Consider the following 26,611-nt stretch of genomic DNA (forward strand, 5'->3'; position numbering starts at 1 on the left):
AGTCACTCTAGCTCTAAGGACCAAAGGCCTCCCTATCTCCCGCTGGCAGGAAGTCCTCCCAGATGTGCTCCATTCGATACCGTCGCTATTGTGTACTGCCACTAATGCCACGCCTCACGAGCGAATGTTTGTCTTTCCCCGGAAATCCACCTCAGGCGTATCCATGCCGTCATGGCTCTCCACCCCAGGTCCGGTATTCGTGCGAAGGCATGTGAGGGGCCACAAGACGGACCCTCTCGTGGAGTCAGTGCACCTACTCCACGCCAACCCCCAATACGCGTATGTCCGGCACGCCGACGGAAGGGAGGACACCGTGTCCATAAAAGACGTCGCCCCAGCCGGTAACGACAACAACCACGACAACAGCAGCAACAACGACCACAGCAACTCTTACCCACCCACTACTCTTTCATCACCCCCGGAAGAACATCGACCAACGGTACCCCCACCAACTACCCCTTCAACAACCCTGGCGGCACCCCCGGCAGAGACCCAGGAGGCCACCGGGGACACCCAGCCGACACCCGCGGCACCACAACAGCCACGTCGGTCGCAGAGGACTATCAAACCCCCGAACAGACTAAATCTATAGAAGGGGTGAATGTGATGAAATATTCCATTCATCACTCATCAGTATTTCTCTGCCTGTGACTGTGGTTGGTTTCAGTTTCATTTCCATTGTATTGTACTGTGTGTAGGGCTCCGCCCATACCTGGCTCCTATGTAAGCTGGTCCAGCCTGCAGCACATCCAGTACGGCAGACCTCTGGATGGAAGATACATTCTCCTGTGTGTGTTACCTTCTGAGTCAATAAAAGCCTTGTTTTGTTTCGCTAACATCGAGTCTCGGATTTATTGAGGCACATCACTCCTCACATCCTTTTGGATCCAATTGACACCCATGACCTGTTGAACCAACTGGAAAACGTTCGAAGTACAGGTGTAAACAGCTTTGACAATCCTGCACCATAGAAAACTGGGAAAGAACTGGAGCTTGAAGTTTATATTCTGATTCTTACCCACATGCTCAACCGTACCCATATCGAATGTGAACACCTCACCCAGTATCATTAAAAAAGTAAACTAACTGGTAATTCATCTCATGGCTGTTTGTGAATTAATGGCTTTCAAATTTTCCTATATAACAGTCACTATAAATAATTCATTGTGCAAAGCGCTTTGAGATGTTCTGAGATGACAAAGAACTGTATAAGTGGCGCTTTATATAAAAGCATGTACCATCATCCACACTGACTTCTTTTGTCTTAGTTGTTCCAATGTAGTATTTTTATTATAATCTCACCGAGAGAAATGTTTATTTTTATTCTTATTTTCAAAGTAAGTGGCAGCTATCAGCTTTGTGTCTAAACAGGTTCCCAGCTTGTCCCACTAAGACTTCGATGGTACATATAACAACAACAACAACAACTTGTATTTATATAGCACCTTTAACATAGTAAAACGTCCCAAGGCGCTTCACAGGAGTATTAAGAGACAAAAGATTTGACACTGAGCCACCTAAGGAGAAATTAAGGCAGGTGACCAAAAGCTTGGTCATAGAGGTAAGTTTTAAGGAGCATCTTAAAAGGAGGAAAGGGAGGTAGCGAGGCGGAAAGGTTTAGGCAGGGAATTCCAGAGCTCAGGGCCTAGGCAACAGAAGGCACGGCCACCAATGGTGGAACGATTATAATCAGGGATGCTCAAGAGGGCAGAATTAGAGGAGCGCAGATATCTCCTGGGGTTGTGGGGCTGAAGGAGATTACAGAGACAGGGAGGGGCGAGGTCATGGAGGGGTTTGAAAACAAGGATGAGAATATAAAACAATTAGCAGATAAAAAGGAAACCTGCGAAGGCTGAAATTCTGAAATAAAAAGAGGAAGGGTCCCACCCAAAGCATTAGCCTTCTTGCTCAGGTGCTGTTTCATTCCTTTTATATGTATATTTTTGTATAAAATAGTTATCATTGAAAAGGTCAGATGAATGGCCCTCAAATGCTTAGAAGGAAGTAATGCAGAAAAAGATTTTAAACGCAAGGCTTTTTCTTATTCAGAGACGCAATACGAAAAATATTTTGATTCTATTTCTTGACTTTCCCTAAGTAAGGAGATGAACCAGTATTAAGCCGAGGAGCAGACCAGTAACAAGTAGGAAGAATGTGGAAGGGTTGCACATTTTTTTTTTGCCTCTTATGTGTTTGATTTGTAATGGTTTCAGCCTTGCTTCATTCTTGTGTCCTTAACAAATGTAATTTTTTTTCCTATTCCCCGGTGATGGATAAAGGCCACATAAAAAAAGTTCAGCAGTCGCTAGATTGCACACTTCAGCATTTTATTTGAACTGAATTTCAGTTTCGGAAACACATGCTCTTTAATACATTGCGGTATGGTTCTCAAAACTTCACTACAGCTCCCACTTGGCCTAAGCATCTCTGCCGATTAGCATGCATGTAGCACAGGTAAACTGCAACATGCCCTGCGTGCTCAAAGGGTTAAGCTATTGTCTGCACTGCAATCCCCCAAAACAGCTCAGGGAGAACAGTGCAAGTCGTTATACCCCCAAAATAAAGCCCAGTGTACCTAGTCAATATATCAGACAAGTACATTGTGCTGACCTGTCATAAATTTTTCCCAGCTGCACCAAGGCAGCGTGCACCTCTGCAGCTCTTCCCTTTGTAGCTGGCTCTCCTCGGATAAGCAGCTAATCATGAGCTGCCACTGAAAGGTGACCCATTAACATGATGGATTTTGTGCAAAAAACAAATGGGCTGAAGCCTGCAGATCCACGTCCTTAATGCACCTTGGCCTTTTGTTCTGTCATATCAATATCCACACAGGGCCTCATTACACGACGACACAACACAATGACGCGCACAAAGGGTCATCTGCATCCTTCGCTGTTTGACTGACTCCAATGTGTTCCTGCTAAATCTCACCCAGAGGATTATCTGTAAGTAACGGCCCCTCTTCATCTCCCGGAATCTGGCAACATCTGAAAACATTTTATAATCTCTACAAAAGCAGCGACAACTAAATGATCAGATCTAATAGAGGGAAGCCTTTTTAGACTATTCCACGGATGATATTAAAGACGGAGCCTGAGGGAAGCCCATTTAATGTGAAAATAATGGCTTCGATCCAAATGTAACAGTTTTATTCTAATATTTAACAAGGAAGTTTTCTAGAATTTTATTTTACAGCAGTCAGATGCTTTAATATAAAATGTTTGATATAAGGTTTCTTAGATAGAATTATCTTATTCTTTTCTGCATTTGCACTGATTTAAAATTGCCTACAATACATAGAGTACTTAATTTAATGCACAATCTGAGTAATAGCTGTCCTGTAAAACTGAAGGTGTTGTACATAAACTAGAAGAGGCAAAACTTGCTTGGGTTTGAGTCACAAGCAATTTTGTTGTCATTTTTATGAGCTTTTTAAGAAATATTAGCGACTGGTTCAAATATGCTCCAAGAGCGCTCTAAGCAGAGGTACGCACGAGTTAAGGCAATGGTGTCATTGTGTTGTCCATCACATCTACCCAGTTGATTAAAAAAAAAATATGATTAAAAAAAACTGCAGAAAACTTATCAGCGAAAATAACAGGGGTTGACGCCGTAGAGTGTGACTACCCCACTGATGATCAGTGCAGAGAACATTCCCTTCATGGGGTCTGATGAAATGCAGACTTGCCCCAGCAGCCAGCTAGGCAGACTTTCAGCTGACTTTTTACAGAAGGCTACTCCTACCTGTTTCATGAACTGAACTTGCGTCAGAAGCTCTTGAATAGGGCAAGTAGCTTTTAATGCTGCAGAAGTGCCAATTTCTACAAGCACTAAAATGGTCATTTTTCATGGTTGCAGTCGTTTTATATGATTTTTAAAGACGGAATCTCATCATAAAGTTATTACAACCTGACCCTCCCTGCTCATGCCATACAGTGGATAGAACCATAGCTTCCCCTTTCCAGAAGGTACCCTCTGTGCGCTACATATATAACATCATTAGAAATGTGGTTTCGGGCCCATTTTGCTTACATAAAGAAAAGCTGTGGTGATAACCAATTTGGTCCCGTTTGTTTTTCCATCTAAATGGACACGATGATCAAAATCCATCCAAAACCGAATTACCCGTTACTTCCAAATTACCTTATTCGGAAGAACTGGAGAAGAAACAAAGCTGGAAATCCGAAATTTAAAAAACAGGAAACATTTAGCTGGTCAGTGAGCATCTTAAAGAGAAAATATTTCAGATGGGGCTCTTCCTCAGTGCTGCTGAGTTCTGGTGAAGGGTTCCACCCAAAGTCTTAAACTGCTTTCCCCTTTCTTGCCCACTAACCAGCTGTACATTTCCAGCACTTTTTTTTTTTATCTCTTCCTCATTTTTGCAGTGATCGTTTTGCAAAATGCTTCTTCTTGAATGCTTTCCAGACAAAAATCATATCAGCTAGAAGTGAAATCAGGTTACTGTCATTTCTCCCCATTCTCACTGGTTTGGCTGACAAACTGGAAGTGCCAGTGACAGGAATCCACTCTCACAGAGAACATAGGAGCACTTATTATTCTGCTGATAACACAATGAAAAATATCCAGCTTTCCTTGAAAAATTTCCAATTATATTAAGTTGATAATCCACAGTCAAACTTCTTTGCTGCTTTTTTTCTCCTCAACCAATTTATTTCCAATGTTTTCCCTTGAATGCAGTTTCACGAATCTTTCTGTCCGTTTATAGATGGAACATGGAACAGTAACTATAAGTTTCCTGCTCCCAGGCTGAATGATCTTCTGCCCGATGGTCTGAGTGAGAATTAACAACTTGGCATTTATATAGCGCCTTTAACGAAGTAAGACGTCCCAAGGCGCTTCCACAGGAGCGTTATCAGAAAACATTTGACACCGAGCCACGTAAGGAGATATTAGGACAGATGACCAAAAGCTTGGTCAAAAGGTCGGTTTTAAGCAACATCTTAAAGGAGGAGAGAGAGGTAGAGAGGCGGAGAGGTTTAGGGAAGGAAGTTCAGAGTTTAAGGCCTAGACAGCTGAAGATGGCTGCCAATGGTGGAGCAATGGTAGATGCGCAAGAGGGCAGAACTGGAGGAGCATAGAGATTCCGGACGGTTGTAGGGCTGGAGGAGGTTACAGAGATCGGGAGGGGTGAGGCCATGGATCAATAGAATCTTTCCAAATGATCATGCAAGATTCGAGGGTCAAGGACAACCTGGACTCAAGTCCATAACTATCTGGTGGCTGGTTACCTAAGTACTTGTTGTTACAGTCTGCAGGCTAATTTCCTGTTCTGTTAAACTATGATTACAGCTGAATGCACCTTAATTTACTGCTAACTTTAAATAAGTCTGCTACTTATCAAATAAGATCACGTTCCCATGTAATTGAAGACATCCAACAAATAACTGTGTAAAAGCCTAAGCATTCAACAGGCAGAAAATCATTCCTTTTTTTTCACACATGATACATTGTTGTTCAGTAAAAATGACAGCCTACAAAATTATAATATAGAAACTGCCCACTAAGACTGGTCTAACAGCCCTTAGTAATGTTCTAGCGCCAGACTTCTGTGGCACGACATGTGCCTTTAAGGGTCATTCCTCACAATGATTTAAATTGCTAATGGATTAGGTCTCCTAAAGGTGCACCATGTACAGGAATGAGATGACATTAGAGGTTCAAGTCCTGCCATAAACCACTACCCGCCCCCACCCCCCCCACCCCCCACCCCCACTCCCATCCTGTCAGCCATATGTGTGAGGAGTTTTGCCAATTCTCAGTTGAGTTGCTGGTTCAGGCATCTAACACATTGGCCACCAGCCAGGGCTGCGGAGTTTGCTGACCCATGCCGGCTTGATGGTGGACAAAGGCCTCCAACCAGCAGTTGATTTATGGTCTGTCAATTGCATCAGAGTGCCGGCACCTGCAGACTTAGAACAGATGTAAAAGAGGATCAAGATTTAAAAATGGAAATATGAATATTCAAAAAACAGAAACAGAGGACCTAAAATGCCTACACTGACCATGTCATTGCAAAAATTGCTTTGAATGAGGTCAATGTTAAAACTGGTTAATGATTATACAAACCGTGCAATTTAGTACTAATTTGTGCCACTTTGTGAAGTCATTTTGTACAGACTAGTGGGAGCAGAATTGAAAATGTCATTTAACACAGGAATCTCAGCAAAGAACAAAGATCTTAACATCACCGGGCAAGACTGAGGTTAAACCCCTGTCACAAAGGCGCTGTTTATGATTCGAACACATACCAGGAAATCTGATGGTTTAGTTATTATTTATCTTGTTACTAAAATTCAGTGGATAAGAACAGAGGGGGATAAAATCCAACACTCGAACATTAGGATCATTAAATCATCATCATTAGGGATTTCACTGGAACAGAGACTAGAAAGAAAATAATTGATCTGCGTTGGATTAGACAATGTCTAGCTCATCCTGAATCCTTGCTAATATTTCACATCGCCCACTGAATTACGCCATCCAGTTGCCATTCCCTCATGTCCTTGGATAAATGTCTATTGAACCCTTCTAACACAAAGAATCAATATCATAAAAATAAAAATAACAAACTCTGTAGTTATTACTGTTCAAGTTTAAGACATACTCAAAACTATATTAAGTTTGGTATGTGTAGCACATTCCATTAAAACCTCACTACCTGCAGTCCTATTTACTCCTGCAGGTGGCACATGTATTTCCAATGTTAACGGTGTCACACTGTGTGTCACACAACGGCGCTATTTTATCATTTGAGGAACCCGGCCTGTGATTGTGCAGTCTGATCTCCGCCTTTCTAAAAACTGCTCCAAATTCTTTTTTTATCCATCATTTTTTCCTAAGTAACTGAAATTTCTAATTCCAAAACAAAGGCTTAAACATAAGAACATAAGACGTAGGAGCAGGAGTCGGTCATTTGGCCCCTCGAGCCTGCTCTGCCATTCAATAAGATCATGGCTGATCTGATCTTGGCCTCAACTCCACTTCCCTGCCCGCTAAACAAAATAAAATGTTTGAAAAATTGCATATTTCACCATCTCATGATTAAACTTATCCACCAAATTGCCTGTTGTGTCTTTTAATGCATTCATGAAATATTTTTACTTTGAAGGCCTTTGACAAAACCTTGGACTCAGATTTGATATTTTTGCCTGGAGCTGTGACCTCGGCAGTGTGCTTAATTTCCTAGGATCCATCAGTACTGATTAGCCAGTTGTACTGATGGAACATTTTTCTTTAACCTCTAGCACTTTCTACTCAGTAGCATTCCTTCAACTAATTTCGAAAAACAGGAGGAAAGAAATCAAAAGTTTTGAGGTAAAATTTATGTTGTGTTTTTTTATAAAGGAAAAGAGAATCCGTGTACGTGTGTGTGCGCGAGGAGAGAGAGAGAGAGAATAATGACAGTGTTTATTACACATCTGTTATAGCATTTGTTTTTGCGTTCTGTAGACTTCACACAGTGTATTAATCTGAGGGAGCGAGAGAAGGAGGGGCAAGAGACAAATAGACCGCATCTTTCTTGTGCAAGGGTCTTGAAAAATTAACAGGATTCTCTGTTCTGCTATCCCTACAGTTTCAAGAATTTTGTTCTCTATTATTTCCAAAGCTGTCAGAACTTACCTTACCTGCTGAACTCTCTAATGGATTGCATTGGAAGGTCTTTTCCTTTGTTCTATTCTGGCCTTAGAAGTTTAGAAATTCCCTGGGGCTATTTCCCTTCTGATCATTTTAATATGGTCCTTTAGGGTAGCTTCTACCTACTTTTATATGGATAGAATTAGTGTTAATATTCCGGTCCCTACTCGACACTTCAGACTTTTCATCCTCAAAAATAGTTCCTTTTCTGTTCTTTAGATCCCACAGGACTGATCCACTAGTTTTTCCGTTTCTTTGTGCATGACAGCTTGTGGGTTAGCACATATTCCTCTCTCTTTCTCACACTCACACACATTCTTGATTTGTTTGATTCTCACATGTATCCTGCTGTTCTTTTTTATATTACTTGTGACCATTCTGGAATTCAATTTTTTTAGATGTTCACTGGAATGTTATGAGACAGCAATTCACAATGCATTTTCTTCCTACTGGATGGTTTTCTTAGATAGATCCATCTCTACCAGAGGTATCTACTGATCTGTCTTTCACCATATTGTGTCATGCTTACAGGTGTATACATCAACATCCTGCCTGAATTCAGGTATCTACCTGCAAATTGGTTTTATATATTGACGGGTAGCTGTCAATAGTATTAGCAAGACATCAGAAAATTAAAAGTTAAAATAACACAATAGCTAATCTTCATTGTGTTGCAGAAGAAATTGTGTTTTGCAAACAATTCAAAGGCACATCACAACATCTAACCGCAAGGTATCTGGACAAGAAATATTGTTTGTGTGCTTCACAAGATGGTTTTACTACCAGCCTTTTTTCCTATCTCTCTTTTTTAATAAGAGACCAGAATTCAGACCTCCTCACTTCAATGAGAGGGTCCCAAGACCTGGTTGTTCCAGTGCGGTCTATTATGAGCTTGGCTACCAACAGAGTTACAGCTTGCATTTGGTGAACAATTATTGTCTTAAACTCCCATAACCAGTCTTCCCCAATTTATGCTGCCCATGCTAAACTCGCTGGAGTAGAAATTATTCTGGGCCTGTTTATGGGTCCAGACTCAGCGCTGCACGGGCACCACACCACATGAGCAGAGAGGCCCGAGGCTGGACTGAAATTAGGCCGCAGGCCTCAGGCCTCGTCTATATAATCAAGTTGAGCTGCCGGTGCCTGTCGCACCTCCACAGGCAGCTCACCCCAAGAGAAAAATGAACTTCGGACCGCCGGCAGCGACCCTCGGGTAAATTCCAGGTGGATTGAAACAGGACAGCAGAGGGGTTGAACGCCAGGACTGTGGGGTCGGGGGTCGAGGGTCAGGGTGGGAGCAATCCTACAGAAAATGTAATTAAAGAAAAAAAAACACCTAAGTGTCATGAATCTTGTCATTCATGTGGAAATGACTTATGGAATAATACTGGGCGGCCTGCTGGTGGCGCTGTCCAGGGAGAGTATAAATACTCGGGCATGGGCCCAGCTTGCTCAGGACATTCTTTAACAGGAACTAGTGAAGGACACAACTAGACCTCCATGTTGAAAAACAGTTGATTAAAGCCTTGTTTAATACCCAGACCAAGTGCCTAGTAGTTTTCTTACATCAGTAAGCATTTAGCTTTTGTTGGTGGCCGCAGGGGGGCCACAGAAGAATCCTGAGCGGGGAAGGCCCGACTCCTGCCCCGCTCATCATGGTCAAATTTCTCAAAGGGGTCCTTCAACAGGTGTTGGGCTCCTCATTTATATATTCAAGGGGCCTACTGCCGATTTTGCGTGGCCAATTGGGACTCTTAAAAAATGGCCCCCACTAACTTAGCAGTGGGATCAATGCCTGCATAAATTAGGCGCAGGTCATTCCACTGCTAAATTGGTATGCTTTGCGCCCGTTCTGCGCTCAAAAGGTGGGCGCAACACATACCAATTTCTGCCCTCCGAGTCTTATTTCCCTAGCTATTTCTTGTCATGGACCCACATGAACATGGGGACGACTGATTGTCCCCTGATTGTTGGTGAGTTTGCTCATGCCGAAGTCTATTGAAGATTTTACTGATATTATTGACAAAACTGATGTTAAACTTTGTGTCAAACATCATCATTAAGCAATCCAAACCAAAATTTCCTGCTTGTTGAAGTATGCATCAAAGTATTAATCAGATCTGGGGAGAGGTGGAGGGGGATTTTACCTGTTCAGTGTTTGCAGCAAAATACTATACAAGTTCTTTATTCGCACATCTGCGATTTCACTACAAATAGCACCAACAGGAAACCGCTGAGCCCCTCCCCTCCCCCTCCCTCCTCTCCCTCCCCCTGATCCCCTCCCCTCCTCCCCTTCCACGCTTTCCTCTCCCTCCCCCTCCTTGCTCCTCTCCACCTCCACCTATCCCCAAACTCCCCCTCCCCACACCTTCTCCCCCCCCCACCCCGCCCCCTGTAGGGGCTCACTTCCATTGATTAGAAGCTTGCTTATTGATCAATACAGTGTGCTGTTGATGGCAGCCATTGAGCACCATTGCCTGTGCCATGCCATCTATAGGACAGCAGCACAGAGGTAGAACGTTGATGGAAAACAATAAGAATAAATCATTGAACCTTTCTTTTGGATCTCAGTGTTCCCTTCAGTGAAAGTGACTATGATATGAATTCTGCTGCATCCATTGTTTAAGCAGATCTGGTTTGCCTAAATTAAAAAAGCATGAAAAGCATGAAGAAGTCAACAGCTTTAGAAATACTGTCACAAATTATTTTGTCAAAAATTTATCAGCACAGTAAGTTACTGTTTTCCATCAGTACTGAACATTCCATGCACATTACACATTTTATGGAATTGTTCCCTTTACTTAGGCTTCATGTCATCAACTTGCCATTTATCACAGTTTTTATAAAACGTTAAAATTAGTTAAGTAAAACTGCTATGACCTAATGATGCTAATGGGATTGAAATAATTTGAAAAGTAAAGACCTTCGAGCTTTAAGGTAAACTGTGTTCAAATCAAGGAGGCAGACTCGTTGGTAGAGTTATTCCAAGATTAATTTTATCATTGAAACCCCAGCCAGTGCATTTTAAACACGGTCTCGTGCTCTGAGCCTTAAGCACTGGTGTTTTTGTTGAATATTTTAAAGTAAGTTTGTCCCTTATGGCATTATGCATTGTACCATCATTAAAATTGACTAATTAACCCTCTAAGGATTAAGCTTGGATTTCACTGTTTAGGTGCTGATTTGACATGCATTGAAGTTTTCTCATTTTTCATTTAAATATTTGAGAAGGATTCATACACTTCTAAAAGAAAAGGAACGGAACAAGCAATGCTTGTCTCCTTCACAATGTCCCTGTAACCGTGAATGTGAAGGACATTTCTACCCAGCTATCTGCAGAGAAAATCTGATACCATTTTAATAGTGGACAGAGAGCAATCCAGGCTCAAAAAGACTGCCTCCAAATCTCATTGTCTTATTCTGGCTCTTTGTGTGAACAGCCCATTGACTGGCATAATGGACACAGCAATCACTAAAATAGTTTCTGCACAAGCAATAGGACACTTGGATTTGTAGACACCCAGTATTAAGAATCTTTCTTCCTCTGAAGAGCTTGGGCTTCAGTTCTTCCTAACACTGCCTGATAATTGTTATCCGCCGTTCCCAAGGGGAAACAGGGCAGAGTGGAGAAGGATAGTGAACAATAATTGGATTGGTGGAAATTTCAGACAGTCCATTACACCATGTGATCCATTTCACCTGATGTTTAACCCTTGAAGTCAAGGAGTATTTTCACCATTAGACAATTAAGAGAGAGCCGGTAATACTTTTTCACATTATGCAAATCCACCAACGCACAGACTGTCTGTAAATTGTTCATTTTGAACCTCTTCCCCACTGTAATTACAGAGCAGCTTAACCTCAGATACCCTCAACAAACAAGGACACGCAGCTTGCATTATCTGGGTCTGAGCGATGGGATGCTCTTTTGTTCGACAACTACAAAAAAATAAATGAAAACTAGATAAAGCAGATGCAAGATGTATCGTTGTCACAGTGAAAGGAACCATCCCAATGAATTCAAGGTCACTGGTCATTAAGGTTACTGATGTGTCAGCAAAGACTGCCTGCCATTTCATACTCTGGCAGAAAGCATCGTGATGTTTTACTGGGATCTATTAAAAAACACAGCAGAAAAGAGCCGTTAATCCTAGTTACACGAGACTGCAGTAAATTCCATCGGTATTCTCCAATTCTTCTGTTGACCGCTGGTTGATGCCAGGTCCCCTGATGCATCAACTCCAAGTGACAGCTCATGTCCCATCAGGTGTTGTGCATATTCACTGACCGCCTGTATTTAACAGTTATCTGGGCACACTGCACTGCTTGTACTTAAAATTAGCTGGTTAATATCACCGATATCATAAGCAAATCAGCTACTGCCGTGAGGGAACTGATGATTTTTGACATTTTAAGATACTAGATATTGATCCCACATGTTCATGAATCTCTGCAAATATTTTTGTACAACATTCCTGTCACTGATTCTTCTCCAACCTTTCCTGTTTTGCACATGAACAATCACCAGAGGTTAATAGACATACAGCTGAGGTATGTGTCCTCTGAATGCAGAGCATATTCTGGTAGCATCAGAGTCAGGATTCATTTTTTGACCCGGTTGTACAAGCCTGGCTAATTTTCTTTTCTCTTCACAATTCTGAGTGAGATACGTGGATTAACCTGTGGTGCATCACACAGGGTGCTGGCGACCTCACTGATCTGCGGGAGGGCAGACTGCAGGAAATGAGCGAGTCCTTGAAAGCCCCCTAGCTATTCAGTCCACCAATCTGTCCAAGGTGCCCACCTGTCTCGCCAAGGTGAAGCCAAGAGCCTGCTTTTTTTGCCTAACCCACGCCGAGTGCCACCCTGCTGGCGCTTAGGAGTGTTGAAGCTTGAGACAGTGCATCCTCCAGGAGGATTGTCCTCCTCCAAGGTGTCTTCCATCAAATTTTGTTTGACAATACTCCTGTGAAGCGTCTTGGGGCGTTTTACTATGTTAATGGCGCTATATAAATGCAAGTTGTTGTTGTTGCATGGCAGCTGTTTGAGCTTCCACCAAAGCTGTGAAGGTTGTGACCACTGACTCCTTTTGTACAGGCCCAGCTGCAGCGTCCCTGGAAGTGACCATGCAAGAGAACACCACAGAGGCTGGAAGTGGACCCCTCCAGATTGTCAGTCAGTCACAATGCTGGAACTCCATGACAGGCCTTCCAATTACCTGGTATAAATGCTTGTGAGAGGCAAGCAATTTACTTTTCATGGCCGAAGTCCTCATCTCTGTCCTGCTCAGCAGAGCTCTCTCCTGGGCTGTCCCGGCCACCAATACCCTCTGCTGCTCACTCGTGCTGGGTGTTTCACCATATGCAGACCCCTCTACCTCACCATCTAACCCACGCAGAGGGCCACTGCGCTGGTGCTTGGGAGGGATGGAGTATGTGACGGTACATCCTCAAGGAGGATTGTCCTCCTCCAAGGTTGTCTTCTTCAAAAGGGTCCAGGTGCCGAGAAAGACTTGGAGAAAAGGGACAAATTAGGATTGCACCGGGAGGCTGGACATTAGCAGGTGACAGTTATCAAAATGCAGCTTGAAGATGTGAGACATGCTGAATATATGCGGAGTTGAATGAAGGGTTACAAGTAATATGCAAAATCCCTGCCCAGACAAGCCGCCAGCCTTGCCTGCCCCAATGCTCATGGCTTTTCCTGGGCCACTAATATCCAGGGCTTCCTTCTCTATTGGGTGAGGGCTATTATGTTAGGTTCTCCTCCTCCAGTATTGCACGTCCCCCTGGTATAGTGTGCTGTCTTGTCCTGCAGAAAGAGAGGGCAAGAGCAAGTGAGTGAGTGGCTGTTGAAAAGGTAAGTGGAGATGTGTAGGGCTTGTGTACGTAGTGTATGTGCTGAGAGCGGGAGAAGAGGCAAGATGCGATGTGGATGGGAGGTGATAAATGTAAAGCCAAGTGTGTGGAGTGCGAAGTGAGGAAGGAGTGCTGGGTGGAGTTGTTGGTTGTGCAAGTTCTAGGATGTGAGAATGTTATTAGTGAAGAGAGCAAAGGAAGGGGTGAGGGTGTTTGGAATGAGAAAGAGAGGTGTACCCTTGTCATTGTATGCTGAAGGATGTGATGGAAGGGGGGCGGGAATTGTTGAGACTGGCGAGGAAGGGGTGAAAGGAGTGTTGGAAGGTGCTGTTGAGAGCGGTGTAGAGATGAAGAGCAGTACTCAACCTTGCTGCTCTTATGAGGTCACTGAATCTCTTCCTGCACTGAAGCCAGGTCCGGGGGGTGATGGTGCTGGCACTGACCCTCGCAGCCACCTCAGTCCAGGTCTGCTGGATAGTGGCCCTGGAGATGCTTCTGTGGGTGCTGGGGAAACGACCTCCCTCCTCGCCCTGACCTCCTCCACAAGCACCTCGAGGGTGGCATCAGAAAAACTAGAGGCAGCCCGGAAATGCATTCTTCTAATGGTCCTTCCTTCAGCTCACCCGATTAATGCCCCGAGTTACAATTGGGACTCTCAGCTTTGGATGTTACAAATACCTTCACCGTATTAGAAGATATTCCTTTTGAGGTGCATTTCTAAACAATGTCCTTGAGGTAACAAAGTTGCTTTCCAGTCATGGTTCCAATTTCCCTCACTCAGTGTCGCACATTGTTGTGATGACAGTGATACAGAAACTGAGTACGCTTACAGCCGTAAGGCATTTGTTCTGGTCTCAGGCTGGTCAGGTGGTAAGATTACACTTTTGGAAGAAGCCAAATTTTGGTACCTAAAGTTTGGCATAACCAGAGTATTAGATTTGATGAAAACTTTGTAGCAAAGTTTTGGCAGTTCCAAAATTTAATCAGTGTAACATTAAGGCCGCAATTTTGCCAGCGCTCAAAGGGCGGGTTTGGAGGCGGGTCAGGAGTTAAATCCAAAATGATTGACAGCGGGTTGCGAATCCGCCGCAAACCCGCCTCCGCGCGACTTTCAAAAGTGTCGGGGCAGCGACTCCTGATCAGACCCGGCACCAAGAAGCGGGAGAGGCAGTTAAGGGAGTTAGCAGATTGTTACCTACCTATTTAGTGCTATTTTGAGAGGGTTTTTCAATTTTGTCACATTTTCACCACGTTCCACGGCATTCCAGGAACACGCCAGGTGATTTTGTCGGGTCTTCCAACAAGCTGAATAGCTCACAGCTGCAAGTGCAGCATTAAAGCTAACCTGCCACATCAGTTCAATTTCAAAAGCAAGAACTTTCTGATTTCAGGATTTGGAAGACATTTTTCAGGTGTATTGAGGTTGTAAGTGTGTGTTGTGAGATCTATATACACTGTGGCCTTCTTGGAATAACCTCTCTCCACATTGACTGAGCGCTTATAACATTTCAACCTCAAGTGACATATTTACCAGCAGAATGGGAACCATTTATACTCTCATCCTGGTCCTCAGATTCGGAGGACGAGCAGCCGCAGAACCAGGCACACCAGCAGCACCGACAACAAGAGCGCCAACCTTCTCCTCAGCCACCTGATTCTGCACAGGGCAGAGGCCGTCCACGCAGGGCTGCACCACGCCGCAGGAGATACCCCCAACACAGGGTTTACAGTCGGAGGATGAGCTTCCTCAACATGACTGAGCAACAGTGCCAAAAGAGGCTGAGACTTTCGCGAGAGGTAGTCGCAGACATCTGCACAATGCTGCACCAACACCTGGAGCCCAGGGGAACGGGTGGACACTCCTTACCAGTGGCTGTCAAAGTCACCACCGCACTCAACTTCTTTGCATCAGCTGCAGACATTAGCGGCATCTCCCAGTCGGCCGCACACAGATGCATCACGCAAGTCACCGATGCTCTGTTTGGCAAGTCGGCCAATTACATCCACTTCTCAACGGATGAAGCAAGTGCTACTGTGCGGGCGGTTGGGTTTGCCAATATGGCAGGTTTCCCAAGGGTGCAGGGCATCATCGACTGCACACATGTGGCCATCAGGGAACCCCATCTCAACCCAGCTGTATTTGTGAACCGCAAGGGCTTCCACTCCCTTAACGTGCAGCCGGTGTGTAACCATTAACTTTAAGCATATGTGCACAAAGTTCTCTGGCAGCTGCCATGACTTGATCATCCTGCGGCAGTCCACTGTGCCTCAGCTCTTCAATCTGCCAGCCCAACTTTCTGGATGGCTACTTGGAGACAAGAGTGTTGCGTTTGCAACATAACAAAGGGCTATCCCCTGAAGACATGGCTAACGACACCGATAAGGAGGCCATCAAACGAAGCTGAGGAGCACTACAATGAGAGCCACATTGCCACCAGAAGCATCATAGAGCAAACCATAGGCTTGCTCAAAATGTGCTTCAGATGCCTGGACAGATCTGGTGGAGCCCTACAGTACGCAACAGCCAAGGTGTCCAGAATCATCGTGGTCTGCTGTGCCCTGCACAACATCGCACTGCAGTGTGGCTTACTGCTGCCTGAGGAACAAGTGGCAGAGCGCACAGCCTCCTCCTCCTCAGAGGAGGAGAAGGGGGGGAGGAGGAAGAGGGGGAGGTGGAGGAGGAGAAAGAGTCGAATGAGGCTGCAGATGAGGAACACCTAGCGGAGACGGCTGTCCCAGTGCTACCAGCACGCGACCTCATTGCTGGCCGCGAGGCAAGGGATGGACTAATCCATCACAGATTTGTGTAACTTTACGCTGTACATACGTGTGGCTGGCACATGCACATGAGTGTTGGCAGGACTTTCATTCCACACAATACAGCATCTGAACAATGAACTCTGCATTCCTATCACTCTCCCCACCATCACTGCAGATGAAAGGTGTCCTCACCCCTCACTGTGCTACTTCCAATTCTGAGCACACATAGGGCAGTGCATTGAATCATTAACATCGCATTACTTTAATACACTAGAAATATAGATCACAAACGTAAATTGGTATAATATGAAATCACCCAAGTGACTACTCTTGTGACCATTTGTGTTTTAGCTTCCTCTTATGAGTGCTTCTACGTCGTGCTTCCCCTGTGGCTTCAGCAGATGTAGAGGCAGCATGCTCACTTCCCTGCTGTGCCTGCTTAGATGCCTTTGGTGGTTGTCCTCTGGGCCTGGGAGCCTGGGAGGGCTCCGCCAAAGTCTGCTTCTCCTGTGGCTGTACAGGGGCAGAGAGGCCATCTGGGGCTCTGACCGAGGGCTCCACAGTGGCATGGGAGTGTGAGTGCTTGGAGAGGAGCCCCCACTTCCTTGTTGTCGACCACTACCATCCCTCTCATGGGTCACCCACACTTCACTGCTAGCAAGTAGCTGGAGAGCACCTTGCTGCACATCAGTGGGGCCATGAGGGCCCATTTCTGTGCTGACATTCCTCATAACAAGGACATCCATGAACCTCTGGTTTCTCTCCTTAATAGATGCTCATCTATCCTCCATAGATGACCATCTATTTAGAAGTGTTACCATGTTCTCCTGAGTCTGGCGATTTATGTCCTCCACGGAGGTTGCATCCTTTCCATGGCGGCACCTACATTCACCATTGCGCGCACCACGGCATTGCTCATGTTTGACATGGACTCCTCCATTCTCTGCACTCTTGCAGTTACCGTGGTTGCAAGCCCAGTCAGAGCCTCTTGCACTTGTTCCTGAAGCTCCAGCACCGCTCCCTTTCTGGATGGCCCCAAGGCACAGTGTCTACATGCAGCTGAGCAGAGCTAGGAGTGCCCTGCAGCCTCCGGCAAGAACTCTCCACTGCTGTTCCTGTCTCCACCATCTGCTCATGCTCACTTGTGAGATGTGACACACCAGGTGACAGCACTACTCTTTCTCGCAAACTACCCACCGAGGTGTGCGTCTCTACGCTGGTGCTGGGTGCGCTCATTTCTGCTGACGCTGCTCCCTCAGAGGCTGCAGGTTCCTCTGAGGAGTCCTCTGGCTCTTCCTCCTGGACAGTGGGGAGAGGGGCTCTCGATGGTCCTGTGGAGGAGTAAAGGCATGAGTTAGACATGTGATATTTCGGTAGCAGACACATCCCATTGTACAGATGATCAGAACTCAATTTCAATGAGCATCAGATGCTATATCAGTCATTCATGAAAGCTAAATGATAGGGTTGCAAATCGATTCTGTTACCAGAGTGCTGTACTGCGCCCGTCTCTCCATCCCCTACTTCCAGCTTCTCTGCACCGCTGACAATCTCCAGAGCTGCCTCCTCAGCATTCGTTATATGCGCCAGGGATGGTGGGCCTCCTCCTGTCCTCCCCCTCTCCCTCTTATTGTGGGCTCTCTTTTCCTGTAATGAGGGACACAAGTGGAGTTGCAGCGAGATTGATGGAGTGAGTGTAAAGAATGGATAACATAGATGTTTAGAGGGAGACAATGATGGAGTGAGGTGTCAATACCAAGGTCCCTCCCTGTGCGTTGTTAGTTGTTGTCATCGCATAACAGTGAGAGCGAGTGTGAGGGGTGCATGGTAAGATGGTGAAGTGACTCTGTACATAGAGAGAGAGGGATGGATGAGGGTGCAAGGGATGTTCGGGTAAGTTGGGATGTGCAGGAGTAGGTTGCCAATGCAGAGTAATGGGGATGAGAAGAGATGGGAAGCAGATTGAAGGTAAGTGTAATGTTATACTCACTTTTGCTGAGCGCAGCAGATCATTAAACCTATTTCTACACTGCACCCAGGTGCATGTACAGACCGACCTTGCACTTACCTCCTCAGCAATTTGCAGCCAGGTTGCCTTGGTGTGCTGAGGTGGCTTCATCTGTCCATCAGAAGGGAAGAGGACCTCCTTGTGTCCTCTTACTCCCTCCACAAGAGCATGGAGGGAGTCATCATCAAAGTGGGGAGCAGCCTTGGACCGTTGAGCTGCCATGCCTGCAGCAACCAGCATTCGGAAGCAGAAGAAAGCAAGTGAAAATCAAAGGGGACCTGGCCCCCTTAAATATCCAGGCTCCCAGCGCATCATCAAGCGCAGGCAGCAGACCCGCAGCCACCGATTGGGCTGGCTAGCGCGCACGTCGGCCTTAATGAGGCCAATCTCGGGAAAATCATTAATGGAGGGCGGCTGCAACCGGGAGTGGGACTGGAACCCGCTGAAGAGCGAAGCCGCCACCATCCCGCCTCCGGGCGGAAAATCCAGCCCTATATTTCCAATGTAAACGACTTGCGTTAGAAATCCAGCACTTGTACATACCTGCACTATTTTACCGTGACAGTGACCCCAGAGCCAAGTGAATACCAGGAGAGAACCTGGGGCTCACTTGACTCCAGTCAATGCTTAATGGCAAAGTCCCAAGTCCAAATTCATCACCAAACAACGTTAGCTACTAATCTGCTGCTGTAAATGATCACATTAATATATCCCCTGCACTATCAATACAAAAAAATATATGCAGCAATAAATACCAAAAAGATCTTACTGGTGACCTGCCTGTCAACTCACTCCTCATGTTGTTGCTGATAAATTATACGATCAGGTCACAGCACAGGATGAATATTTTCAGTATTTAACCATTTCTAACTGGATAGCTGTTATGTAGTTATTTCTTGAAAATATTCTGAATTTCACAGTTTATTTTCAAATAACACAAGATGCCGATCGCCCATAGTTCACTTACAGCCTCGGACAAAAGAGGATTCATTATCTGTACGGATCAATACATAGAACCATTTAGCGAGGGCTTGTGTGAGACAGAAAGAAGCTTAACCCTTATTTTCACTGGAGAAATTCTTTACACTTAAAGCAACATTTATTATGTATAACCTTTACTTTAAAAGAAATTTTTTTATTTTGACTCCTCTCCTGTTTTCCCCCTAATTTGTAAATCATTTTCTTCCCCTCAATTTGTAAATCATCTTCTTCCCCTCTCCCACTTAATCTCCCTCACATCCTCAACTGAGCAGGTGTCCAAGTAACTGATTCCCACATCTGTGGGACTCTCAAACTGGACATTTCGGTCGACATACTCTCCAATTTCTTTGCTTCTTCTTTATATGTGCTCGACAGCTCGCCCTCACCAGGAGGAAGGCCCCGTGTCTGACCGCTTTGTGGCACAGGACATCAGCACACCGACGTACCAGCACATACAAGGTTAAACAGAATAGCCCAGTGTATTTATTCCTTCGTCTACGGTTAAATGCAGGTGGCTTTTTGCTTGGGTCAGCATTTTCTAAACATTTCTGTGCGTAAAAAAAATATTAAATGACGATTTTTCACAGATTAAATATTAGACAACCATAGAAAAGGTGCACAATGAAACTTCAAAATCTGAAAATAAAACTAGTGGGAATCCTGGATTGAGGTGGTTAATGTCTGTGATCTCTGCCTAGTGTGTGTGTTTTTTCTAGAATTACACAATTCTTAGTGTCAACAGCCACACCAGACCCAGGATTCCCATCAACACCTAGAGTGCTGGAAATTGTACTGGATGACACCTTATTGCTTGCAACTCTGAAACCTTTAAAACCTTGGGAAGCTCAAATGAGCTGAAGTAATGACCTGGAAATATTCCTCTGGGCCGGCTGCAGTAATGATGTGCCTGGCTGTATTTTTAATATAGGGAAGAGATTAACGGACGTAACAGCCTGCGCCACTTGTTCATTATCATCGAGAGGAAGTGACCATTAAGGAATGATGACAGAGGCTGTGCTCATTTGAGGCCTGGAAACATTGCTAGTGCCTCTGTGAGTCACTTGCCCAAGGGCTGCGTGATACACTCTCCAGCCTATCAATTTTGGTTTAGATGGAGAGAGGAAAAAAAAGAATGCGGTAGAGCAATACATTTCGCCGTCAAACATTCTGCAGGCATTTTAGTGAAGGAAAACAAAAAAGCAGCAAAATTCCACAAACTCTGGCAAAATTGCAAAAACTGGGAAAGCATGCAGCCGGCTTTGTGCTGCAAGGAACGCTGAAGGGGCTCAGATTACATCATCAACTACAAGACTGAAGTCTGAGTGGCTTATTACTGTCACCTTCTTCCAGACTTTTGTCATCGTGTACAGACAGAAACACAGAGGTGAGGATTACTCAGGGTCACTACCCGCAGAAGCATGGTAAATGTGTTTGTGCACACTTTCAGTTTGCCATTTCTGGTAGAACATTCAAAAAAAAAAACAAGGTTATGATTTTTCTAGAAATACTAAACAGAGGAAATCTTGACAGTGTCACTCCCTACTTTGCTTTTCGCTGGGTGGAGCAGACAGCCACAAAGGCCAAGTCCCACAATCAAAAAAGGGGATTTGACAAACAGTCGGATATATTGGACCGGGGTGGGTGGAGGCGAAGGGGTTGCAGGGGGGAGAAGGAATATCACAACTTTGATACATTTTCATGCACAGTTAAAACATTATCAATAATCATAATTGCTCACTGTCACTTTCACCCCTTTTAAGCTTGAAACACAAATAACACTCAACCTGCAGAGTGAGATAAGTAAGAGGAATAGACTGCTTATGGTAAAATTCAGTCAGCAGTATCACACAGTGCATATATGCAAATGTAAGTTATGCACTTCAATTGGAGTAGACAGTAATGATGTCCTTCCTCTTCTAGATATTATCTCTGGTTGAACCATAAACTGGAATATAATAGCACACTCTATAAAATTCAAATGTAATCTTGATAATAAAATGTATGAATTCTTTTAATAAACTGCAAATATTCTCCTTATAATGAATTCCCCTTTTTCTCTCTCTCTCTCTTATGATAGCAGATACTCCGATTCCATTTGACACAGTCAGGAAGTGTATACATGCACAGGAAGGAGACTAAACATAACCCAAGTCTTTCACAGTAGAAGCCCACGTCAGGGAGAAAGTGGTAAAAGAAGACGACAGCAGCGAGATAGGAGGTTTAAAAACCTCGAAACGTCATGATCACACAATAGTGAACGGAGAAGCATTATGGTCACTACACAGAGCATTGCCAAAGTGTAAGTAGAATATAGCAAAATGGTAAATGGTGCTGTGCTCCAGATTATACTAATGCTGGAGTAAGTGATACCACAGTGAAACACATTCCTGAGCACGTGCAGGCTTTTGCCCGTTCCCAGTTCCGAAGTACATCACCCTGTGGGACAGGCTGGATGGACTCATGGGTCTTATCCTGATCGTCACTGTCGCGGATTCATATCCCATCATACTTGGCCAAGGATGCAAAGTAGCCCATGGTAGATGGGCTGCGGATGAGTAAATCAGCATCTGGATGTTATTTTGCCACAAGCTACAACTAAGAACAAAGCAAATTGTATGTCTAATGTCAAATCTTTAAAAAGAACTTTGCATTTTTTTCCCATGTATGCTGATGTTTTAACTCTTTGCCTCTGTTATCTTAAGAGATTATTGTACAAAGCAGTTTTTTTTAAGTTGTACACTGAAGCAAATGGGTTAATAGCGACAAATGTGGATGTGCAGCTTCCAGCTGTTGTACTGTCTCAGTTGCACAATGTGAATGCTTCACATTAAAACAAATCAATAAAGAAATTCAGTACAATGAATGCCTGCTGGCATCCTGGCGTCACACAGCAATGGTATGCCAGCGGGCCGCAGAGTGACAGGTCATATTTGAGCCTGCAATTCTTCACAAGGCAAGTTCCCAATCGCAGATTGGTTGTCAGGGGAGCTCTTGAAAAAAACGATTTAAAAAATAATTTTCTTTTCGCAATCAATGTTCCACGACATTCCTGAAAAACTGAACTCAGTTTTACATTCCATGTCAGGAAACAAAAGCATCCACGGCATTTTAGCACGCACAATAGAACTGTATCGCTGGAACATATGATAAAAGTTGGGGATATATTATAGAGCGGGGAATGTTATAAAGACAGGGGGTATGTTATATAGAGAGGGGGAATGATATAGAGAGAGGGGATGTTATAGAGAGGGGGGAATGTTATAGAGAGAGGGGATGTTATAGAGAGAGGGAATGTTATAGAGAGAGGGGATGTTATAGAGAGAGGGGATGTTATAGAGAGGGGGAATGTTATAGAGAGAGGGGATGTTATAGAGAGGGGGAATGTTATAGAGAGGGGAAATGTTATAGAGAGGGGGAATGTTATAGAGAGAGGGGATGTTATAGAGAGGGGGAATGTTATAGAGAGGGGGAATGTTATAGAGAGGGGAATGATATAGAGAGGGGGAATGTTATAGAGAGGGGGGAATGTTATACAGAGGGGGGAATGTTATAGAGAGGGGGAATGTTATAGAGAGGGGGAAATGTTATCGAGAGGGGGGAATGTTATAGAGAGGGGGAATGTTATAGAGAGGGGGGAATGTTATAGAGAGGGGGAATGTTATAGAGAGGGGGAATGTTACAGAGAGGGCGGAATGTTATAGAGAGGGGGAATGTTATAGAGAGGGGGGAATGTTATAGAGAGGGGGAAATGTTATAGAGAGGGGGGAATGTTATAGAGAGGGGGAATGTTATAGAGAGGGGGAATGTTATAGAGAGGGGGAATGTTATAGAGAGGGGGAATGTTATAGAGAGGGGGAATGTAATAGAGAGGGGGGAATGTTATAGAGAGGGGGGAATGTTATAGAGAGGGGGGAATGTTATAGAGAGAGGGAATGTTAGAGAGAGGGGGAATGTTATAGAGAGGGGGGAATGTTATAGAGAGGGGGGAATGTTATAGAGAGGGGGAATGTTATAGAGAGAGGGAATGTTATAGAGAGGGGGAATGTTATAGAGAGGGGGGAATGTTATAGAGAGGGGGGAATGTTATAGAGAGGGGGGAATGTTATAGAGAGGGGGGAATGTTATAGAGAGGGGGGAATGTTATAGAGACGGGGGAATGTTATAGAGAGGGAGGAATGTTATAGAGAGGGGGGAATGTTATAGAGAGGGAGGAATGTTATAGAGAGGGGGGAATGTTATAGAGAGGGAGGAATGTTATAGAGAGGGGGGAATGTTATAGAGAGGGAGGAATGTTATAGAGAGGGGGAATGTTATAGAGAGGGGGAATGTTATAGAGAGGGGGGAATGTTATAGAGAGGGGGGAATGTTATAGAGAGGGGGAATGTTATAGAGAGGGGGGAATGTTATAGAGAGGGAGGAATGTTATAGAGAGGGGGAATGTTATAGAGAGGGGGGAATGTTATAGAGAGGGGGGAATGTTATAGAGAGGGGGAATGTTATAGAGAGGGGGGAATGTTATAGAGAGGGAGGAATGTTATAGAGAGGGGGGAATGTTATAGAGGGGGGGGGAATGTTATAGAGAGGGGGAATGTTATAGAGAGGGAGGATGTTATAGAGAGGGAGGAATGTTATAGAGAGGGGGAATGTTATAGAGAGGGGGAATGTTATAGAGAGGGAGGAATGTTATAGAGAGGGGGGAATGTTATAGAGAGGGGGGAATGATATAGAGAGGGGGGAATGATATAGAGAGGGGGGAATGATATAGAGAGGGGGAATGTGATAGAGAGGGGGAATGTTATAGAGAGGGGGAAATGTTATAGAGAGGGGGGAATGTTATAGAGAGGGGGAATGTTACAGAGAGGGGGGAATGTTACAGAGAGGGGGAATGTTATAGAGAGGGGGGAATGTTATAGAGAGGGGGGAATGTTATAGAGAGGGGGAATGTTATAGAGAGGGGGAATGTTATAGAGAGGGAGGAATGTTATAGAGAGGGGGGAATGTTATAGAGAGGGGGGAATGTTATAGAGAGGGGGGAATGTTATAGAGAGGGGGAATGTTATAGAGAGGGGGGAATGTTATAGAGAGGGGGGAATGTTATAGAGAGGGAGCAATGTTATAGAGAGGGGGGAATGTTATTGAGAGGGGGGAATGTTATAGAGAGGGGGGAATGTTATAGAGAGGGGGAATGTTATAGAGGGGGGAATGTTATAGAGAGGGGGGAATGTTATAGAGAGAGGGAATGTTATAGAGAGAGGGAATGTTATAGAGAGAGGGAATGTTATAGAGAGAGGGAATGTTATAGAGAGGGAGGAATGTTATAGAGAGGGGGGAATGTTATCGAGAGGGGGGAATGTTATAGAGAGGGGGGGATGTTATAGAGAGGGGGAAATGTTATAGAGAGGGGGGAATGATATAGAGAGGGGGGAATGATATAGAGAGGGGGGAATGATATAGAGAGGGGGGAATGATATAGAGAGGGGGAATGTGATAGAGAGGGGGAATGTTATAGAGAGGGGGAAATGTTATAGAGAGGGGGGAATGTTATAGAGAGGGGGAATGTTACAGAGAGGGGGGAATGTTACAGAGAGGGGGAATGTTATAGAGAGGGGGGAATGTTATAGAGAGGGGGGAATGTTATAGAGAGGGGGAATGTTATAGAGAGGGGGAATGTTATAGAGAGGGAGGAATGTTATAGAGAGGGGGGAATGTTATAGAGAGGGGGGAATGTTATAGAGAGGGGGGAATGTTATAGAGAGGGGGAATGTTATAGAGAGGGGGGAATGTTATAGAGAGGGAGCAATGTTATAGAGAGGGGGGAATGTTATTGAGAGGGGGGAATGTTATAGAGAGGGGGGAATGTTATAGAGAGGGGGAATGTTATAGAGGGGGGAATGTTATAGAGAGGGGGGAATGTTATAGAGAGAGGGAATGTTATAGAGAGAGGGAATGTTATAGAGAGAGGGAATGTTATAGAGAGAGGGAATGTTATAGAGAGGGAGGAATGTTATAGAGAGGGGGGAATGTTATCGAGAGGGGGGAATGTTATAGAGAGGGGGGGATGTTATAGAGAGGGGGAAATGTTTTAGAGAGGGGGGAATGTTATAGAGAGGGGGGAATGTTATAGAGAGGGGGAATGTTATAGAGGTGGGGGAATGTTATAGAGAGGGGGGAATGTTATAGAGAAGGGGGAATGTTATAGAAAGGGGGGGAATGTTATAGAGAGGGGGAATGTTATAGAGAGGGGGAATGTTATAGATAGGGGGGAATGTTATAGAGAGGGGGGAATGTTATAGAGAGAGGGAATGTTATAGAGAGGGGGGAATGTTATAGAGAGAGGGAATGTTATAGAGAGGGGGAATGTTTCGAGAGGGGGAATGTTATAGAGAGGGGGGAATGTTATAGAGAGGGGGAATGTTAAAGAGAGGGGGGAATGTTATAGAGAGAGGGAATGTTATAGAGAGGGGGGAATGTTATAGAGAGGGAGGAATGTTATAGAGAGGGAGGAATGTTATAGAGAGGGGGGAATGTTATAGAGAGGGGGGAATGTTATAGAGAGGGGGAAATGTTATAGAGAGGGGGAAATGTTATAGAGGGGGGAATGTTATAGAGAGGGGGGAATGTTATAGAGAGGGGGGAATGTTATAGAGAGGGGGGAATGTTATAGAGAGGGGGGAATGTTATAGAGAGGGGGGAATGTTATAGAGAGGGGGGAATGTTATAGAGAGGGGGAATGTTATAGAGAGGGAGGAATGTTATAGAGAGGGGGAATGTTATAGAGAGGGAGGAATGTTATAGAGAGGGGGAATGTTATAGAGAGGGAGGAACGTTATAGAGAGGGGGAAATGTTATAGAGAGGGGGAAATGTTATAGAGGGGGGAATGTTATAGAGAGGGGGGAATGTTATAGAGAGGGGGGAATGTTATAGAGAGGGGGGAATGTTATAGAGAGGGGGGAATGTTATAGAGAGGGGGGAATGTTATAGAGAGGGGGGAATGTTATAGAGAGGGAGGAATGTTAAAGAGAGGGTGGAATGTTATAGAGAGGGGGAATGTTATAGAGAGAGGGGAATGCTATAGAGAGGGAGGAATGTTATAGAGAGGGGGAAATGTTATAGAGGGGGGGGGAATGTTATAGAGAGGGGGAAATGTCATAGAGACGGGGGAATGTTATAGAGAGGGGGAATGTTATAGAGAGGGGGGAATGTTATAGAGAGGGGGGAATGTTATAGAGAGGGGGAATGTTATAGAGAGGGGGATTGTTATAGAGAGGGGGGAATGTTATAGAGAGGGGGAATGTTATAGAGAGGGGGTATGTTATAGAGAGGGGGGAATGTTATAGAGAGGGGGGA

Source organism: Somniosus microcephalus, chromosome 23 (assembly GCF_052327205.1).
Source record: "Somniosus microcephalus isolate GS21.2 chromosome 23, FLI_Smic_1.0, whole genome shotgun sequence".
Classification (NCBI taxonomy): Eukaryota; Metazoa; Chordata; class Chondrichthyes; order Squaliformes; family Somniosidae; genus Somniosus; species Somniosus microcephalus.